Below are 17,775 nucleotides of genomic sequence, written 5' to 3'. Positions count from 1 at the left end.
AATACTATAAAAATTATAAGAACAAATGGACAAGTAAAGATCTAATATAAGTAAATTTTTTTGATATCCATTATCCATTACTTCATACGCGTCAAGCACAGCAGTAAAACAAAAAATCCATGTATTTAACCTTTACAGGTTTTGCTTCTGTGATACTTGTCTAACATGCATATGCTATAAAAATAGTTAACAGGGAAATAACTTGAGATAATGATTAACTTTGTTTAATAATATGTCTGCCTGAAAACAGTTTCCAAAGTCTTTTTGGTAACTTGTAACCTTTGAGTTATGCTAAGTTAAGTAACAGATGTGTGTTAAATATCTAAATCATTTCTAAGTCAGACAAACTACTGAAACATTCATTACTAAGCATAAGTTTAAGTTTACATACTTTTAGCTTCTTATTTTATATGGTACAGAGAAGCTAAATGTATTTGGATTTGTTAATAAACAATTCTTTTTGTTGTACTATGAGGAAGCACACACCTATAAAAATTGTGAGATGGAGTGATGGTTAATTTTATGTGTCAACTTGACTGGGCTAAGGGTTATCCAGATAGCTGGTAAAACATATCCTGGTGCGTCTGTGAGGGTGTCTCTGGAAGATATTAGCCATTGAATCAGTAGACTGAGCAAAGAAGATGACCCTAACTAATGCTGGTGGGCATCTTCCAATCCAACAAGGACCTGAAGAGAACAAAAAGGTGGAGGAAAAATGAATTCTCTCTCTTTACTTGAGCTGAAACATCCATCTTCTCCTGCCCTTGGACATCAGAGCTCCTGGTTCTTGTACTTTGGGACGCAGACTGGGACTTAACAACATCAGGCCCTTGATTCTCAGGCCTTCAGACTTGGACTGATTTCACTAGTACCTTTCCTGGGTTCTCCAGCTTGCAGACAGCAGACTGTGGGACTTCTTGGCCTCCATAATTGTGTGAGCCAATTCCTATAACAAATCTCTTATATATGTCCATACATATCCTATTGGTTCTGTTTCTCTAGAGAGCCCTAATACAGATTGCATATGCATAAAATTTGCTAGTCTACAGAATGGTGGTATGTGACAGACAATCATAATTGTCTACTTCCTAATTTTCTCTGTTAAAAAACGGTTACTAATGGCTAAGAATGATAATAAGTATATGTAAATAAAACTATTACAAATAATAAAGGTGAAGAGAAACAACTTTACCTGAAAAGAACACAAGAAATGTAGGATCTAGTCTTGTTAAGAGAAAAAGAGTAATTTTGTCCTAAATTAGATGACTGATTTTTCCAATATGAGAAAAGGAAAAGTACAGGACAAGAACTAACTGAATATAAAATGCTGTAGAAAGTTGCAGAAAAAGATAGTTGTGGCCACCTGCTGACTATTTGTGTTTTAAAATAAAAGGTTTTCCTGCCTGCAAAAAAAAAAAGAAAGAAAAGGAATCTTGGAAAAGAAATCTTATCTCGTATGGTCCAAGCTGGCTTAGATTGGATGTGTTTATTCATAAGTTTTTTTTTTCGGTACGCGGGCCTCTCACTGTTGTGGCCTCTCTCGTTGCGGAGCACAGGCTCCGGACGCGCAGGCTCAGCGGCCATGGCTCACGGGCCCAGCCACTCCGCGGCATGTGGGATCTTCCCGGACCGGGGCACGAACCTGCGTCCCCTGCATCAGCAGGCGAACCCTCAACCACTGCGCCACCAGGGAAGCCCCGTAAGTTTTTTTTTTTAATGAACTTTGATGTCAAAAGTATACTGATAGAAAACTAGAATTTGGTTTTCTCTCTGTTAAAAATGATAAGATTTTCTTTGATTATTGATCTGCTCTTACTAAGAGATTGTAAAATGTTTTTCTTTACCTTTTGCTTAATATGCTTAGGAAAACAAGATTCTGTGTCTTATCAGAATAATTTCCTGTGCTTTATGCTAACCTTTATCACATCCCTGGTCATTTAAGGGGGCCAAGTCTTCTCACTTTTTAAAAGAGGTAAAGTTTTTTTTACAATCATGTTACCTCCTATAGTTACTTTTGAATTCTTTTGTCACTTTGGTTAAATAGGTAGCTCAGTATTGTTTCACAGTAACTTATGATCTTATTTAATCAAGTATTCAAACCTTTTGACATTTTTGACAATTTTGCCTTCCCCAAATCAATTTCTAGATGAAATCTTGATATTGAACTGACTTTGAGATTTCCCAGAGAGCTTCTGGAAAACCTCAAAGGTTTTGTTCTTTTACCTTGTAAAAAGAGAGATATTTAGAAAATAGTTAGGGTCTTCCCTGGTGGTCCAGTGGTTAAGACTCAGCGCTTCCACTGCAGCGGGTGCAGGTTTGATCCCTGGTCAGGGAAGATACTGCATGCTGCACTGCGTGGCCAAGAAAACAAAAAAAATTAGATTTCTTTGTATGTTGAATGGCATGAAAATCATTGTCAAGTAAGAAGTGATTAACCTTCTCTAGATTATATTTGTATGGGTAAATACCGTTAATATAAATATTTTAGAAATTGTGTGAAGTTTATAGAAATTTGTCAGTACTCTTACTGTCCATGATATGTCCAGTATAATGTCATAATTTCAGTTATTATTTTTAAATTTGTATGCCACAGAAATAACCAAATTCCCCCAGTCATATGAACTCACATCAGATCTTTAACCATGGTCATTTTAAGTCTTTTGTCATCCACAAGTAGTTATTGTTTTACTCTGACACTTTCTTGAAAGTGTTTGCAATCAACTTCGGGCCAGAGTGCTTCATTTTCAACAAAAAGATATGGACTCAGAGACTCATGGAAAAGAATACGACAGGGGGCTTCCCTGGTGGTGCAGTGGTTGAGAGTCCGCGTGCCGATGCAGGGGACACAGGTTCGTGCCCCGGTCCGGGAAGATCTCACATGCCGCGGAGTGGCTGGGCCCGTGAGCCATGGCCGCTAGACCTGCGCGTCCGGAGCCTGTGCTCCGCAACGGGAGAGGCCACAACAGTGAGAGGCCCGCGTACCGCAAAAAAACAAAAACAAAAACAAAAAAGAATACGACAGGTACCCTGGGATACAAGCTTTTGGTGGCATTGCTTAAATAACTCTGAGACCAAACCACTGAAGTGAGTAACAATTTCCAGAACTCTAGTTGAGAAGCTGACAGGTTCACAAAACTGTTAACCCAAGATCAAGCAGAAGAAAAAATAATTACATGGGATTGAATGATCTGATTAAGGATAATTATGGCTTTTTATTTGGAACTCTGCTTTAATGTTCTATGTTCTGATAAAATGTACCCCCTTCCCTTTTCTCCTAAGCTATGTATAACCCACAACAATTTAGTAATTATATGTTTATAAACAGAAATTGAACACTTATATTTTTCTACCTGCCTGATTCCTCCAGAATTAAGAAATTCTTATTGAGTATATCCATGGCAAAATTATTATTTGCATAAATTCAATAAGAATCTGTTCTTTTTGTAACAGAACATAATTGGAAAAATTAGTTATATAACCAAGCTTTGACTAGAATGTCATATTTAAGAATGACATGCCTAGAATCAGATATCAGATACCAGATAAAACCAGACAGTTTTTAAAAACTAAGATTGTCTTTATGGAGCCAATGCTTACAAAGCCTTCTTGAAAAAAACAGCCTGGTATCTGATTTACAGGATTCCTGGTCTTACAGGTAAGTAAAGAAGGTCACTTCCTGCAGGCCCAGGAACGTAGGATATTTTGGGGACCTCAAGAAGAGAGGAAATCACCCAAATCTATAGGTGTTGCAGGTAAAATATGGCGGTGTGTTTTTGGCTAGGCTTCCTAGTTTCAAGAGGCTTTTTCAAAGTCTTCTGAGATTCCTTATTCAAAGTTCCAGTAGGGCTTCCCTGGTGGCGCAGTGGTTGAGAGTCCGCCTGCCAATGCAGGGGACGCAGGTTTGTGCCCCGGTCCGGGAAGGTCCCACATGCCACGGAGCGGCTGGGCCCGTGAGCCATGGCCGCTGAGCCTGCGCGTCTGGAGCCTGTGCTCCACAACGGGAGAGGCCACAACAGTGAGAGGCCCGCGTACCGCAAAAAAAAAAAAAAAAAAAGTTCCAGCAAAGTAGACTTTAAAAAAGCCTATGTTGTCAATTACATTGTTGCTAAACTTATGTAAATAACCGGGCCAAATCTAATGAGACCAGATTTAGTTTGTCAACAAGAATCAAAAAGGAGGGTGACTATACAGAGAAATTTCATGTTTCATAAACTACAGGAAATAGTTATGCTTCACAAACTGTAGGAAAACTATAGCCCACTCTGTGGGTTATCAGATTCTGATCCTATTCATTGCCTGAGGTTTTGCTCTCTATGTGTAAGTTAAATTGGATCCTGCTGTATTGCACCACGTTTTGTCAGTCCTTACAAAATTTTCTAGTTTCCTCAAATCTCTGGCTACAACTCTCCAAATCAATGTTTCCCACTTCTCTCCCACTCTCCTGCCTTAGCGTCACCAAGAACTAGAACCTGACCGCCCTAATCCTTACCAGGATTCTAGGTTGTCTTGTGCCTAAAGAAGCCCCGCAAGCTCAAGCTGGACATGGGGCAACCTTTGTGCCCGAAGCTGCTGCCGTGTGGGCCACTCAGGAGTTTCACTGGAAAACCTGCATCTTCCATGCTCTGCCTCAGGAAGTAATCACAACTGTGACACGGACGTCTATCAGAGACATTCAAACTACAAACCAGGAAATTCATCATTACCACTTCTGTCCTCATTCCACCATCTTAGGATGTTTCAAGCCCAACATCTAGAAATCTTCTCAACTGGCTGCCCTACTACCAAGTCTCAACAGATGGTTCAGTTAGTCCTTAATGAACAAAAAGGGACTGATAAGCAACAGACTTATATTGTCTAAGGGACGAAAGAATGTGTCTTCTTTCCTTGAATGAGAAGAGGGACTGACAAAAACTCTCTTTGACCAAACTTTAGACAGGCTCCTCTGAGCCCTCTTTTTGACTTCGCCTTGGCCTTGGCCCCCATCCTTCCTGGGCCTGCATAGCTCACTTGTAGGGAAAATCCTGCTACGTCAGTTTAGAGAGAATCTCCCACTCTTGATATCTGATCAGATTCCTCAACCTCCACCCTTAACAGCTGATCACCCTGCCTTCGGTAAGAATGCTCTTAAGTCAGTTCAACAAAATCTCCCTAACTTTGATGGTAATTTTCCTATCTTTTAGTGATTTTCCATCCATCGACCCCTCTCATTCTGCTACTTGGCTATAAATCTGTCCTTGCTGTATCCAGAGTTGAGCCTGATATCTCTCCCCTTTCGCCATAGTCCTGACACCCATTGCAACCGTCCTGATTAAACTCTTCCTTATTGTTTTAGTAGGTGTCTGAACAATTTTTCCCGTAACGCCACTCCAGGTTCCCACCCTGAGACTCAGCACATGGCCACCACATTACCTTTCTGCCACCTGCAGGACCACATGCCGTGCCCACCTGGGGGCAGGGAAGTCAAAACAGGCATCTGTGCCAAGACGCTCAAGGTACCTGGATCAAGGAAAGGGGAAGGCAAACGTTCCTCATTTCTCTGGATCAGAGGGCAAGTTGGAGACCTCAGTGGCGGATACACTTGGAGGACAACCGTGCCGAGCAAAATGGACATCTCACAAGGGTCACTAGCAACACAGGCAAAAGAAAGTGTCTTGAACAGGAACAAACAAAACAAAACTGAGCAACTGTTCTAGAGTAGATGAGGGAATACCCTGAGAAATTTCCAGAAAGAACAGTGGGAAGACATAAAAGGACTACATTTCAGCAAACGGATCAGTGATAATTTTGTTACAAAAAGGAAATGTAACTTCATTTTGAACTTACACTCTGCCGAGGCAAAAATGTATGGGTTTCACATTCCAGAAATTAAAACGACTATGATGATCATTCCTGTTCTAAAATGCAAAGAAAAAAATCTATGCTATTCACCACTTTAAGAAGCAGAATAGAAATGATTTCTTGGATATAACACCAAACACACAGGTAACAAAACGAAAGATAGACAAATTGGGCTTCATCAAAATTAAAAACTTTTGGGCTTCCCCGGTGGCGCAGTGGTTGAGAGTCCGCCTGCCAATGCAGGGGACGCAGGTTCATGCCCCGGTCTGGGAAGATCCCACATGCCACAGAGCGGCTGGGCCTGTGAGCCGTGGCCGCTGAGCCTGCGCGTCCGGAGCCTGTGCTCCGCAACGGGAGAGGCCACAAAAGGGAGAGGCCTGCATACCGAAAAAAAAAAAAAAAAAAAAAAATTAAAAACTTTTGTGCATCAAACAGTATAAAAGGGGAACCCACAGAATGGGAAAAAACATTTACAAATCACTATCTGATAAGGGATTAATATCCAGAATATATAAAGGTACATAAAGGTATGTAAATGTGTGAATAGTAGCTATTGTTTAATGTGTGTATCAGTTTGGGATGATGAAAGAGTCCTGGAGATGGATAATGATGATGGTTGTACAACAATGTGAATATTCTTAAAAATGGGTAAAATGATAAATTTTATGTATATTTTATTACAATAAAAAACACAGAATAACCTAACTACCAAAACACCTGAATTTATTAAACCAATAAATTAGGAGATGGTTATTGGACTATAAAAGGATTTGTCAATTTTCAAATGATTTCCTTTAAGGAAGACACTTACCTAGAGCTTTACTGTCTTCTCACAAACCATTAAGCATTCGTTAAAGCAGTCAAAAGCGGGTAAAAGGAAAAGGTGAAGAAAAAAAGAAAATATACCAGAGACCTTTGCAAAACTGTGTCTGTCTCTTTTTTTTTTTAATTTAATTTATTGATTTTTGGTAGCGTTGAGTCTTTGCTGCTGCATGCGGGCTCTCTCTAGCTGTGGCGAGCAGGGGCCACTCTTCATCACGGTGCGCGGGCCCCTCATTGAGGTGGCTTCTCTCGTTGCAGTGGCTTCTCTCATTGCAGAGCACGGGCTCTGGGCGCACGGGCCTCAGTAGTTGTGGCACGTGGGCTCAGTAGTTGTGGCTCACCGGCTCTAGAGCGCAGGCTCAGCAGTTGGGGTGCGCGGGCTTAGCTGCTCCGCGGCATATGGGATCCCCCGAGACCAGGGCTCGAACCCTTCGTACCCATGTCCCCTGCATTGGCAGGTGGACTCCCAACCACTGTGCCACCAGGGAAGCCCTGTGTCTGTCTCTTTACAAGGTTATAGAGTATTCTGTTTATATGGGTTTTCCAAATGTTTTGTTTTGAAAAAAATGAAAAACTTACAGATACGGTTCAATGAGCTTCTGTATATCTGTCATCTGGGTTCATCAATTGTTAAGTTTGCCACATTGTCTTTCTCCCCTCCCCCTTAAAATATGTATATATAATTATTATAATTTTATTATTACTTTGGATGAGCTATTAAAGATTAGAGAGTATGCTCCAGACATCATGATTCTCTACCCCTATTTTTAGCATGTATTTCATAAAAACAATGACTCTGTATTTCATAGCTACAGTACAATGATCATATTCAGAAAATTTAGCATTGATGCAGTTCTATAGAATGCATATAAAAATTTCTCCAGCTGTCTCCTTATTGTCATTTATAGAAAAGAATAATTACCTTTTCTATCCAGAATCTAATCTAGGATATGCATTTAGTTCAAATATTGTGTTCTGAAGTCACTTTTAATCTGGGACAGTTCAGCCTTTCATGACATGAACAATTTTGAAGAGTATAGGCCAATTATAGTAAGTCTCTCAATTGGAGTTCGTCTGATTCGTTTTTACGATTAGTTTTAGGCAACACATCTTTGGCAGGAATACTACACGGTGATGTTGTGTCCTTCTCAGTGCATCACATTAGGCAACACGTGACATCAGTTTGTCCATTCTACTGCATTCTCTTGGTTAAGGTAGTGTCCACCATGTTTCTTCACTACAAGGTTACCATTTTTCCTTTTGCTATTGTAATTTGTGGGGAAGTACTTTTGAGACTAAGTAAATGTCCTGCCAAAGTTGAATTCAATGGTTTTAGCATCCGTTAACGATTCTGGACTGAATCAATTATTTCTATAATGGTTGCAAAATGGTAATTTTTAAACTCTACCATTTCTTTTACTAAACATTGTTTTGAAATGGTATGTTTCATAGCAAATAAATGCAATCTTTTATATGGCAGATATATCAGAAATAAATTTGTATTATGGCTGTTAAGGTGGAAAAAATGCAGTACGTTTTTAACTCTCAGAAGACATTAAAAAGGAAATTAAAAAGGTATGGGAGGACTTCACTGGTGGCGCAATGGTTAAGAATCCGCCTGCTAGTGCAGGGAACATGGGTTCGAGCCCTGGTCCAGCAAAATCCCACATGCCGCAGAGCAACTAAGCCCGTGTGCCACAACTACTGAGCCTGTACTCTAGAGCTCGCAAGCCACTACTGAGCTGTGTGTCATAACTACTGAAGCCTGTGTGCCTAGAGCCCATGCTCCGCAACAAGAGAAGCCATGACAATGAGAAGTCGTGCACCGCAAAGAGTAGCCCCTGTTCACGGCAAATAGAAAGCCCGTGTGCAGCAACAAAGACCCAACACAGCCAAAAATTAAATAAATAAATAAATTTTAAAATAAATAAATAAATAAAAACTATGGGGAAAAGGACAAGTATTTCAGTTTTCTTTGCAAAAAGTAGAAACTTCTTTTGGATGAAAGCAGTCATTCAAGACTACACTAGTGTTCAATATAAGGTGGTCCATCTCTAAGATAAGGATTCAGAGAGTGGAAGAAACATTTTAAAGCCTGATTATAAATAACCAAGCTGAGGATAAACATCAATTGGTTACAATTAGGGATTAGTTTGGTACTGGGTATTTACTTCTTTAAAGTTTATTTTAGATATTATCTTAAAATGGGGTATAGTAGTTCTAATTGTATTTACCTATTTTTCAAAAGTACACTTTATCTTTTCTTTTAAACATTTGAGTGTGCTAATATTTTTTCTTAGTTTCTTATACTTGAAGCCTAGCTAGACCATGACCCACAGAACTAAGGGATCATTACTCATGTAACAGCAGGATATAGTAATTGCACATAATAAACTAGGAAGAAACATCTTCAGATGCTGAACTTGCAAAAATAAACATACTAAGTGAGAAAGACCTTAACTCAGTGGTTCTAAACCCTGATAGCACACAAGAAACACCTGGGAGCATTTAAAATGCCAGGCCCCAGCTCAACCTAGTTATACCCACATAGCACAGGTATGTGGGGAAAAAAGTCCCCAGGTGGTTCTAATGTGCAGCCAGAATTGAGGACCACCAGCTAAATCCATCACCTATTGAGGAAACAGATCTCAGGCTGGTTAAAGCTTCCTACCCACTTCTCCATTGCTTTTTTCATCCCAGGCTAATATCTTTTGCTCTTCCCAAAGCACCTTGGGATTTGGCTAGAGGACCTCTTTCTGCAGCTGTGACCACTTTTCCTTCCTGTTATAGTTCCTCCTTTGAGGCAGGACAGGACACTATAAATATTTCCATTTCTCTTGATTCCTCTCCTGCAGAGTCCCTTTCATTTAAAGTGTTTTTTTTTAAATGCAACAAATGAAATAATAAAACATATATTGCAGAAATTGTAGATATTGTGAAAAATTTAGTTAATTCTTAAAATATCTGTTGTTTATTGAAATATAAACAAATTTCCTTGCTTTTTATCTCTTCCAACCCTCTGGTGTTGGAGAGTTTCTTACAGTGGTCTTAAGGATCTTTAGTTTCGGTAAAGAAGTTATAATGTTTCTCTAATGCTCATTTATTTGCCTTTAAAGGTTCATAATTGCATGCAAAATGCCATCCTTCTTTTCATTTGAAAAACTGCACCTGATGAGTTTTATGGCTTCACTTCAGCAGAACCATGTAGGGCCCAGACAGGTGTCTTGTAATCTCCTTCCCTCGGCCCTGCAGCAACGCAGTAATCCCCCTGATCTAGAACAACACTGACTTCATATCCATTACTGGGTGTCTTTGAGCATAAAGTGCAGCTTTTGATAACAGATAGTCTTCCACAGAGGTAAGGCTAAAATCACAATAACTGACTTCAGTTGAAATAAATAGCACCAAATGCAGTGGCCTTTCTATACCAGAAAAATCCCAAGCTTGTTTTAGTGATCAAGTCAAAAGACAACTTCCAAAACCTTTGAGTCAATGTGACAAATGACCTGGCTTAAAGTTTTGCTCTCTTCTGGACACCTAATTTAGGCATAATGAGAAGAGAAAAAAATAATAATTTTCCAGTCTCCTTTTTTTTTTCAAATTTATTTACTTTTGGCTGCATTGCGTCTTCATTGCTGCATGCGGGCTTCTCATTGTGGTGGCTTCTCTTGTTGCAGAGCATGGGCTCTAGGCACGTGGGCTTCAGTAGTTGTGGTTCGCAGGCTCTAGAGCACAGGCTCAGTAGTTGTGGTGCACGGGCTTAGTTGCTCCACAGTATGTGGGATCTTCCCGGACCAGGGATCAAACCCGTGTCCCCTGCATTGGCAGGCGGATTCTTAACCACTGTGCCACCAGGTAAGCCCTCCAGTCTTATTTTATTTTATTTTAAAAGAGAGATTGTTATAGTGAACGCCACTACTTATTTTCTGACTTCAGCAATTATCAACATTTTGCCAGCTTTGAAAAAAAAAATTTAATACTAGGGAGAGCGCTACAATAATTAAGACAGTCACAATGAAAAGACAAGCTGATCTGGAAAATTTTACAGGAGGAAAAAGAAAAGAATGGTAGTTAATTACTAGAAATTTGCTTTCCTCTGGCCCAGCATTCAGTTTTATTTAATACTGTAAAAGAAATTGCTGAATGGTAAAGAAAATTTTCAGCTGAAACAATAACATAAGCATTGTTTTTATTGTGGGTTTTGTGAGACCCTGCCTGGGAAGAGTGGCACTGTACTTCTTCCAGGACTGCTGCAGGGTTCTAGTTTCGAAAGATTATGGCAGATGTGAGAAATGGGGAAAGGGAGCTTTTCTCTTTCCAGGGGCATTCTGTGATGGAAAGGGTCCAGGCTGAGGACTGCTAAGATTTAGGTTCTATCCTCAGCTTTGCCGATAGGTGGCTGAGTGACCACTAACAGAATAAAGTACCATATAAAATCGGAGTTAAAAACAAAATAAGATGTAGAAGGAAATTATACAGAGCCCAAGAGTATATTAAATAAACTATAGCAGATTGAGCAGATTAGGATTTAAAATGGGTGTCTTGCTAAAGAGAAAAAGGAAGAAAAATTGAACCTGAATCTAATCAGGTTAACCTCTAGGCTTAACTACCAATTATAGGGGGTAGAAGAACAAGTTAAACAACCAGAGGAAACAGCCAAAAACAGAATGGGGGACATCCTACAGAAAAAATGAGCCAGCTTCTATAAAATATTGATGCATAAGAAGAAAAAGGTGAGGGAAATGGGAAGGGGGGAGGCCCTTGTAGAATAAAAGAGACTTAAGAACCATAACAAACAAACACATTGTGTGGACAATTTTGGGATCCTAATTCAAACAAACCAACTGGGAAATACATCTTTAAGACAGCTGGGGAAATCTGAAGATGGCCTGAGCATTAGATATTAAGAAATTATTCATAATTTTGTTAGGTATGATAATGGTATGGTAGCTATTTTTTTTTACGTTTTGCTAGAGTTGTTTATTAAAGTATTTACAAGGGAAATGACATGATATCTGAGACTTTATTTAAAACTTTTCAACAAAAGGAAGGAAAGAAAGAAAGGAGGGAAAGAAGAAAAGTATGTCGGGAGGGGATAGATGAAACAGGATTGATAAACTGTTAATTTTTGTTGAAACTGTGTAATTAATACATGGGGGTTCGCTATGCTCTTCTGTCTACTTTTGTGTATGTTTGAAAATTTCCATAATTAACCATATTTTTAATGGATCTTTGGGACACTTGCAGGGGGATATGATGCTGCTGTCAGTCAACCTGTTCCTTGTGATTTACAGCTGAGAATTGTTCATCCTATTTTAAAGCAAACAATGTTGTAGCACCTAAAGGACAGGTGCAGCCATGATTCAGGTTAGGCTTATTTCAGCATTGTTATTTTGTCGTAATTCAACTATTTTTGAAGGAGTATTTCCTGCTTATTCGCTGTTTTGTAACACAACCTTTTCTAGCTCTTGAATTCTGTGGTTTATGAAATACCATTTATAAATTAAACCCTATGTGAGTCCCCAAGTTGGGCCACTTGGATAAAATGGAAGGAGTTCTTATACCTCCAGAATGCCCAGGAAAGTACATTTCATTCTGAGAACACACTCATGGACTTAGGTGAACAGGCCCTGTGGGAATTCTGAGCTTTACTAGTTAAAGTGGACAAAACTTGTCAACTCAAGGTCCTAGCCCTGGGAAGATATGAATTACGGTGCTCTCCCAACACCAGATGAGAAGTTAACCTTGTTCGATGACAAATTTTGGTTTCATCTAGGGCCTCTGCCCATATAAGGAAAAGCTGCTAGCCAGTGGTTGGCAGGGTCTGACTTTCTTATGCCCAAAACAGATCTCTTTCAGAATCTAAAACCCTGACAAAGCCCTCTTCATAGGTTTTTAATATGCAGAAGGAAGATATCAAATAACTATTTAAGATCTGAACTTGATTTAAAGAAATATTAGCCAAGCTTTTGTACACTAAATTGCTTTTAGGGTAAATTTTCAGCAGAATTCTAAACATTTTAGAGTAGCTGTTAAACTATGAGTGAACCAAAATGTGGTTAATTTTTTTCAAAACTGGAAGAAAAGCAGTAATTTTTTAAAGGTCTTTAATGACATCTCCAGTAATATACCTCCAAATGCTCATTCTCTTTTGAACAGAGGCCCAGCATGGGAAAACTGAGGCAAGTCATAGAGATGCCAAGAGTAGATTCTAGAATCAAAACCCTACCAACAATTGACATATATTAAGATATAGCCTTTAAAACATCTGGCATATATTTTTCACTGTACGTTTTAATAAAAAAGTGTGGATATGCACATAAGTGTATGGATCAAAATATTTTCACAAAGTGATTGCACCTCTGCACCCACCCCCCAGATCAGAAAACGAAACATTACCCAGTAGCCCCCCTTGTTCACCACCGGGTTCAACTGCTGTAACCCCACTGTAAGACCTATTCTGTGCTCTTTTGCCACATTTTATTTTTTGTCTGTTTTAAAGTTTATATAAATGGAATCATGCAGCATGGCTTTTTTTGTATCTACCTTCTTTTGCTCAACATTCTTTGTAAATTCATCCGTATTGTTGCAGGTGCTGTTATTATCTTTGCTGAGTAGTTTTTCGTTGTACGAATACCCCATAGTTTACCCATTCTCTTGTGGATGGGCATTTGGGTTATTTCCAGTTTGGGGAATTACAAATTGAGCTGTTATGAAATTCTCATGCTATCTTTTGTTGCACATGTGAACGCGTATCTGTTGAGTATATGTAGATGGCATTTGTTTTAATAAAAACTGAGATTTATAGTGCAGGGACCATACTTTCTTTATCTTTGTGGTCCCAGGACATACTAGTGCCTGGTACTTAGTAGATACTCGATAGATCTTTGCTAAATGAATGAATGAATAGATGATATCTGTGGCCTATGATCTTTCCTTTTAGACCTAATACCATACCACCCAACTAGTAGATTTTTGGGTGTCTTTGAAATCTTTCTGTTTATACACACATGTCAGTTTTCTTTTCTGTTAGGTGTTATCACAGAGGTTTTCTGTATTATGTATCGGTGTTGTAACTGAAATGATTGATGCCCTGCAGGCCTTTCAAACAACAACATGCATATTAAGACTGCCCTCTGCCTGTGCCGTTTACAGCTTGCTTTATGCTTTGTGAACTGCCTGACACTTCTGCTCAGAGTCATTTGTCACTGAGGCTGCACTCTACATTGATCTGTCTGCTATTCTTTTTTCCAGTATACTGTAACTAGACATTTTTACTTGAATTATCTCTGGTTATGATACTAACTCTTACAAGTTGGTTACATAAACTTAAAAAAATGAACTTTAAACTAAAATTTTGACTTTTATCTTTTTGCAGTGTAGGCGTGGGACAAAAAAGAGCACTTTCTCAGGCTGCATTTACATGAAATGGGGAATGCTACGGCATATGTTGCAGGTGTTGATATGTAGCCAAAAGAAATGGCTAGCAATATTAGAATCTTACCTTATTTTTCCTTTCTCTAGTTCAGAAAATGTTACTTTTTCATTGTTGGGTGGCATTCATTAATATAACGTGAAGATGATAGAACAAGAGAGTAAAATATCACAGGCTTTTCATGAAGCTACAGACACCGACAAAGTGCCCACCCAGGTAGACTTCCAAGTGTTGCAGGACTCAGGGTTATGTGACTCTTAACATTAGCATCATCTAGAGCAGAAGACCCAACATCACTGGTAGCTCAAAAGAATTAGCTCTAAAAACATTAAAAACTAGAAATAATATATGACTTGCTACACACTTTTGCTGAAGACAAAATATCTTCATGAAGAGACTGGTTTAGAGATATTGCCATTAAAAGGCAGGAGATACCTACAAAGAACAGTCACTTTTGCTTACCCAATTAACTAAGAAATATCCTTCACATTTTCCCTCTGGAAAGAAAGACTTTGGGTGACAGTTTTTTATATTTTGCTGTTGTTTTGGGGCTGTGGAGTTTGCTTCTTTGTTGTTTTCAAGCCCGTAAGCAATGGGAAATGGCCTTGAACCTAAGCTCTGGAGTTTTATACCTCCTGGCATGCATGTAGCTACTTTCTGGGTCAGTGTACCTGTAATTTCTTTTTTTTCTTTTTTTTTTTCCCTCCTTAAGTCACTTTGATATCTCATCATCATTTAAAAACTACTGTTCCCAAGGGTTCTCCCCTAGTTGTCTTTTAGATGACTGATTACAATCAAAGGAGGAGGAAAAAAATAAAATCAACTTTAAAATAAACCTAAAAAGAAAATGGGAAAAATCCAAACCATTTAAATCCGTGCCATAAAACTATTTTAGAAAACCAGCTTTCTATATTTTAATGCTTTCCATGTCTGAGGCATTTCTCCAGACTTTGGTGCTATAATTGTAACACCATCTTGACACTTCTACTTTTAAGCCACAAAGTTTTTGCCTTTTCCTTTTTCAAAGAAAAAAAGTTGGAGCCAAGGGACTACTATGCATACTCATGACTCATAGGTAATGGAGGCAGCAGGGAAAGGTCCACATTAAACAAGAAGATAGAAGCCTGTGTTTTTTGATGGTGTATGTAGTAGGGAAGGTGGCCAGGGCACTGAAGCAAGGGGAATGGCTGAAGTTTATACCTGCTCTAATGGGGAGTGGGAGTGGGGGTGGGGGAATGGTAGGAGACAATGACTGCAAGGACGATTCCTTGGTGGGATTCAGAAAATAGGGCCCTCTGAATTGCTCCTTCAGAGTAGACCCTTTAGGAAAGAGCCTCCTTTTCCCAGCTGAGGCAAGAGGATATCAGTCAGATGTCAGATCCTCCCAGAGCACCGGGCCAAGTGCTCCGTGCTAGACACAACCTGTACAGTCAAGGTTGTGACCATCACTGCGTGGCAGCCTTGCAATTTACCAGTCCTTTGGCTGTCCCACCCTAAAAGGGGCATTTTTCCGGGTCATGTCAGCAATGACCTTTCAGCCAGCCCCATAGGTGTAGGAATTTTGAGGCATAAGCAGCTCTCCCTGAGCACATAGTTTAGGGTTGGTGGAGAAGGGGACAGGGAGAGCTTGGGATAAACAGGCTCATCTCAAGACCCTCTTTAAAAAAAAAAAAAAGTCAAAATAAAAAAAGGAGCTGCAGTAGGCAGAGCTGGGGAAACTATTAACAACAGATAAAAGAAAGGAAAATCATATTTACTAAGTGCCTCTCACATGCCAGGTACTGTTAGATGATTTACTTTTTATCAATATTACCTTTTAATCATCAGGAAACCCTGTATCTTAGATATTGCCTTCTTTCTCCCAATAGGTAAAGAATCTCAGGCTAAAAGAGTCAATTGCTCAAGGTCCCATGGCTAGTAAGTGCCAGACTCAGCCCCCAAATATTACAACTCTTAAGGACCAGCTCTTTCAGTTCTCATATGTTGACACTGCCTATCCCCAGATCTGACACAGGAGACTTGGTCTGAATGGCATGGCAGAGACTAATGGCTGTCTTCCAAAAACAATTCTCCACTTCTTTTTTTGTTTGTTTGCTTGTTTGTTTTTTCCACTTCTTTTTTAAAAGCAGAACTGATTTTAGCTGAGCACGTGGCCACTCAGCTAACAGACTACATTTCCCAGCCTCCCTTGCACATTGATCACATGACTGCATTCTGGCCAATGTGATGTAAGTAGAAGTGACAAGTAGAACTTCCTGGAGGCCATGCAGCTTCTTTGTCTCTTTCCCCTTAGTGCTACTGAGAATATGGATATAATCTTGAGCCATGTTGTTACTTTGGGAATAAAAGTTTTAAATATGGCAGACCAAAAAGCTAGAAGCAGCGTGGGTCCCTGACTATCCACCTTCAGACTTCCTTTTTTATGAGAGAAATAAGCTATCTGGTTTAAACCACTACAAGCATACCTCGGAGATATTGCAGGTTCAGTTCTAGACCACTGCCATGAAGTGAGTATAGCAATAAAGCAAGTCACAAGAATTTTTTGGTTTGCCAGTGCACATAAATGTTGTTTATACTGTAGTCTACTAAGTGTGCGATAGCATTATGTCTAAAATAAACAACGTACATACCTTAATTTAAAAATACTTTACTGCTGAAAAATGCTAACCATTACCTCACAACGCAGGGTTGCCACAAAACTTCAATTTGTCAAAAAGCAAACAAACAACAAAAACACAATTATCTGTGAAGCGCAATAAGGCAAAGCACAACAAAACAAGGTATGCCTGTATCTGGAGTCTCTCTTACTTGCACATGAACCTAATCTTATCAGATATAATGTAGATCTGCCACCTTATGGATCCATACCACTGACTTCTTTTCTCTCTTCTACTTCAGTACTCTCTGGTTCCACATTTCTTACCACTCAAGCCAACATTATACCAGGTATGCTATCGCTTCTGTCTGATGCTGAGCCTTAGCTAGGACACTGGTCCATACTAATAGGTTTCTTTGATTTAAAATTTTAGTTAAGCAAGGTCAGTTCCTTCCCTAGGAAAATTCTTTAAGGCTGATTTCCTTAGCCCTTTCAGCAAAAAGCTCTGCTCACCACCTGCCTGTCTTTGACAGGTCCCCCCAATTTTTGTCATATCCTTCCCCCAGAAAATGAGTACTTATGCATCCTAACTTACAAAACTAAGGGATATCAGTCACCTGCATGCTCCATAAGGAAACCCTGGCTACTCCTAGATGACTTGTCCTTCTACGCAGTGAGAGAAACAAGGGGGTTACCTTCTGGTTCCCAGATATGCCAGCTTCATGAACAGGAGCGTCATGTGCATTTGTGTAGGTTGTGCATTGCATAAGGACGTTTGCCCTGAGAAAAGGGCACTGTATTCTAATAAGCACAAAGGAGCTGTGTGATGTGGTGGCCAAGCCATTGCCTGCAGGACTCTACCTGCTCAGGCACTGTGTGAGATAGCTGTGTACCACCTGTTTGTGACAACAAGACTTTAACCTCTATTAATCTTAGTTTTCTCATCCATAAATACAGATAAATTTCCAGGATATATGTTTTCTCCTCTATGAGGTAAGGAAAATACCTTACCTGGAAGGTAAGGAAGAATAGATAGGTTTTAAAGTTCTCCACAAAGTCTAAGAAATTCTGCCCTATTTTCTCT

At 39.4% G+C, this 17,775-nt stretch overlaps 1 protein-coding gene across 1 annotated transcript in view; it reads right to left on the bottom strand.

Moving 5' to 3' along the window:
• Positions 1–17,775, bottom strand: part of JADE1 (jade family PHD finger 1) — a 195,737-nt gene that overhangs the window by 107,282 nt on the left and 70,680 nt on the right. The window lies entirely within an intron of this gene.

Source organism: Lagenorhynchus albirostris, chromosome 4 (genome assembly GCF_949774975.1).
Source record: "Lagenorhynchus albirostris chromosome 4, mLagAlb1.1, whole genome shotgun sequence".
NCBI lineage: Eukaryota > Metazoa > Chordata > Mammalia > Artiodactyla > Delphinidae > Lagenorhynchus > Lagenorhynchus albirostris.
Note: the sequence above shows the minus strand (reverse complement) of the source record. Positions and strands in the feature narration are given on the sequence as shown.